Here is a 4379-nt window from a genome sequence, read left to right as displayed (position 1 = left end):
AAAGAGAACAAGACCATATGTTCCCATTAGCATAAAGAGATTTTCTTTTCAACTGCCCTCTCAGATCTCTGATAGGAGACATTATGTCTGGGACAAGTTATCAAGGGAGCATCAGAAGTATTTTGCAGCATGACATAAACAAAAGCTCGGCAAGCAGAAGGGAGAAGAAAACTGTAACCACAACAGCAATAATGAAACAACGTAACATTTTACTAACCTTTCAAAGTGTCCAAGATTCAGGAGTGGCTCTAAGCTAGTGAGTCATTTTGCTGGGTAAGATCAGAATCAGAGTATTTCCTAACAATTCTAAAGGCAAGTAAAACAAATTATGAAAACTTGCAATGATAGAAATATTAAAAATATCAAGGGAAAAAGAGCTGGTATTTGAAAGGGCACGACCTAAAAAAAAATTTATAGCTTCTGCCATTTTATATTACATATTATAACAAATCTGTCTTTATCTCGAAGTAGACTAGCCTGGATAATAACTTTTACCTAGCTCTAATTTATATGAATAGCATTATGGAAGGACAAGATTTCTAGAAGAAACCATTTATCTATGGGCTAATGTTTTCAGGATGGGGAATTTTTTTATATATACTTGTTGGGAGACAATCCTCTGTGGGTCTTTCACATTTCTGCACATACTATAAGCGAGGTACTGATTGCCTTTTGTTCTGGTCAATCTCAAAGATATTTGTGGAGTGAACACACTTGGAAAATAGAGACAGTGTTGCCCTTTGGAGCAAAGGGCAGATTTCCTTATAGCCCAGAAGAGAGATAGTATCAGCCGCTGGAGCAATGGGCGGGCACACGTCATATCCAGTATAACAAAGATGACGTCTCCCTCTGGAGCGAAGGCCAGGCATGCTTACTACTCATTATAAAAGATGCTGCCTCTCTAGGCTCAGGGTCTTTCTCCTACAGTGCAGTCACCTGTGTATGACAGCTGTCACCTGGCCCTCTTTATGTTTCCTGTGAGAGATGGGGCTCGGGGAACCCGCCCAGAAATGCCGATACCCTGGCTATGGCTATTGCTGTTCTTAAGCTCTGATACGGAACTCTGGTGGTTTCTGCCAGCATCCGTGACAATGCGGCACCTAACTTGTGAGCTAGCAAGCGGAGTACAAATCTCAGAACCCTCACAGTTCTTGACAGTACTCACATCGGTATTTACCTTGGAAACGTAGTGGTCTCTTCTCTGGAGTTCTGGTAGGTAATGAAAAATTTCATGTGTTTAAAATGGATGATTTTTCAGGATGTGTAGCATGCGGACGAGATACAGGTGTCTGAATAAAATCGGACTGACCAAGCCAATAGGCTCTTGCAGATTCAGAAATTCTATGCTGTCTGGGTCCGTGGAGTCGATGCAGGTTAGGGACTAACCAAACTCCTTTGAGTCTGAGATATAGTCCATAAGGCTGCTTTGTTCATTGATATAAAACATATTTCCAAGCAGATCTAAAGTTTGCTGGAAAAGAAGTGCCATGTCCCTTCTATATACACATCAGGTGTAATAATTACAGAGATAATGAAGTGTTCTCAAGGGTCAGTGTGGTCAAGTCTGATACATGCATGAGCACTTTACGTTTGATACCATGTTGACCATTCATTTCCATTAGTCAAGGTCTCTCTCTTCCGGGTAATGCTAAACACTGCAAATGTTTTTCTGAAGGATTGGCTTTTTCCAGAATCTATCCAGACCACTTCTTCTCTGTGGGTGGCTTTTTTTTTTTTTTCCCTTGGACACATTGCAATTCAGCTAATCAGGTTTCAACTTTCTATGTCAATATCACTTTCTAGTAATTCCATTTCATTGAAAAGAACAACCTTTGCACATTGGCCGGACTTGGTTGTTTCCCCATCTTGTCTGTCACACATTGACAGATAAAAAAAAAACAACTAGTTTCACCAGCTGTGTTTTCACTCTCAGAGAGCTCAGAGCTGTTCCACCTTACTTTCTAAACACACGGAGTTAGCTGTGGTCGTTGTGGTTTTCACCCTTTGGTTCTCAGAGAGAGGTGCATGGGCCGCCATCACCGCCATCACCACCATCCGGCATCCGCTGGAAATTTATTTTTCATGAAGCAAAATGGATATTTTTCAATAATTTTAACAACCCTCTGGAATTCGCCCTAACTACCCATTGGGATTTAGCTAATGTGTTTGAACGTACACCAGAATCACCTGGAGAGCACATTTAAACAAAGACTACTGGGCTTCTCCAAATTTTTTAAGATTTTATTTATTCATTGGACAGGGAGAGACACAGCAAGAGAGGGAACACCAGCAGGGGGAGTGGGAGAGGGAGAAGCAGGGTAGCCCAACGCAGGGCTCGATCCCAGGACCCTGGGATCATGACCTGAGCCAAAGATAGACACTTAACGACTGAGCCACCCTGGCATCCCAGGGTGTCTCTAAAATTTTGAATTCACTAGGTTTGGGCCAGAGTCCTAGAAGTTGCAGTTGTAATAAATTTCTCACGTCTGGCAGCAAGCGAGGTGCCCTAGGAAGCCCTCTGTGCTTAGTCACTGGCTGGGGACAGCCCAGGGCAAGTGTGTCCTCAGCTCATACACTGAGGTCCATCCAGAATGCGGGGCTGTCCATCAGGTCTGCACCCTGCAGCAGGACAACTGACCAGTGCATTTTCATGGCTACTGGAGTTTTCAGCCAAGTCGTTTCAAAAGCACAAAATGCATAACTGCGAAACCAGTATATGCCCCTTCTGTCAAGCTACATAGTCATCTAGACGTAGTGGCATCACACCTCGGATCTGCGACGTCGTCTTTCTCATACTTGGAAATCTCGGAGATGAATACAAAAAATGGTGACTAAGGTATTTGTAAAGTAATTGAGGGCTGAAGTTTTGGAAAATATGGGTGGATCCCAGAATATTGTAATATATCACGTGAAACAATGGGTGTAATAGCTTGCACATATTCAGTGCATGGGTTGCACGCATTGTCATTCTCATTCCACCATTCATATGGTGTGCTGTACACTATAGGACAAAAAGCCACAACCCCGGTCAGGCAGTGCCTTTCAGAGCTCTACTTTGCAGAGCTCTCGGGTGGACCCAGAAGTTCACATGAACGTCGTTAATGACTTTTTAAAAAAAATAATAGACTTCCTGTTTTAGAGAAGTTATCGGTTTGTGGAAAATTTGAGTGGAAAGTACAAAGAATTCACAAGTACCACTTCTCCTTGCTTCCCACCTCCATGGTTTCCCCCATTATTAGTGTCTGGCATTAGTGTGGTACAGGTGATGAGCCAGTCCTGATACATTATTATTATTAACTAATGTCCATAGTTCACATTTGGGCTCACTTCTCTGTGTTGTGCATTCCATGGGTTTTGACAAACGTCCAGTGACATGTGTTGACCATCATAGTAACATACAGAAGAGCTTCACTGCTATAAAAAAACCCTGCGCTCCACCCACTTCTTTGGCCCTTCTTCCATTCTTTTCCCAACAAACCTCCAGCAACCACCGACTGTTTTACGATCTCCATTATTTTCATTTTTCTAGAAAATTCTCACATAGTGGGAATTATATAGTGGGTAGCCTTTTCACATCGGTTTCTTCCACTTAGCAATGTGTGCTTAAAATTCTTCATATCTTGAAAGCTCATTTATTTTTGTCATTGTGTGAACGCAACCACAGTCTCTTTATCCATTCACCTACTGAAGGACATCTTGGTGGCTTCCATATTTTGGCAGTAATGAATAAAGCTGCTGTAAACATTCATGCGGCAGTTTTTAACTCATTTGGGTAAATACCATTAAGTTTAAGGGTTTAAACCATTCATATAAATACCAAGGAGTATGTTTGCGGGTTTACATGGTTAAGAGTATGTTTAGTTTTGGGTGAAATTGCCAATCTGTCTTCCAAAATGGTTGTACACATTAATGACTTTTTTCCCCCCAAATAAGAGAGCTATCGTGTGACCCCTTTAAAAGACAAAAATAATCCCTCTGTGAATCACCTGCTGTGATTTTCTCTTGAGGCAGTGGAAGGAAACGATAAAGTAGGGAGTTCAAACAGAGATTTTCGCTGCTCCATTCCAGACCCCCAAACCTTTCTAGTACAAAACAAGCCTTTAATCACAAGTGGGACTTTCTGGAAAGAACCGAGTCATTTATAGCTGTTTTCACTTTACCCTAAGCTATTAATTAACATCTTTTTGGCAAGTAAACTTTGAGACTCTGGCCTGAATCAAAGCCTGCATTTGCAAAACTTCTCGAATGGCATTGTTGGTTGTTTCTAAATACACGTTCCCTGAAAAAAGCAACAGAAGGTGATGCTGGATTGTAAGAAAGGTATTAATTTTCTTTTTCTAGCTTTTCAGCCAGTGAGGATATATTTTAAATCCTTTTCC

This window comes from Ursus arctos, unplaced genomic scaffold (assembly GCF_023065955.2).
Source record: "Ursus arctos isolate Adak ecotype North America unplaced genomic scaffold, UrsArc2.0 scaffold_5, whole genome shotgun sequence".
Lineage (NCBI taxonomy): Eukaryota > Metazoa > Chordata > Mammalia > Carnivora > Ursidae > Ursus > Ursus arctos.
The sequence above is the reverse complement of the archived record's forward strand: the minus strand, read 5'-3'. Positions refer to the sequence as shown.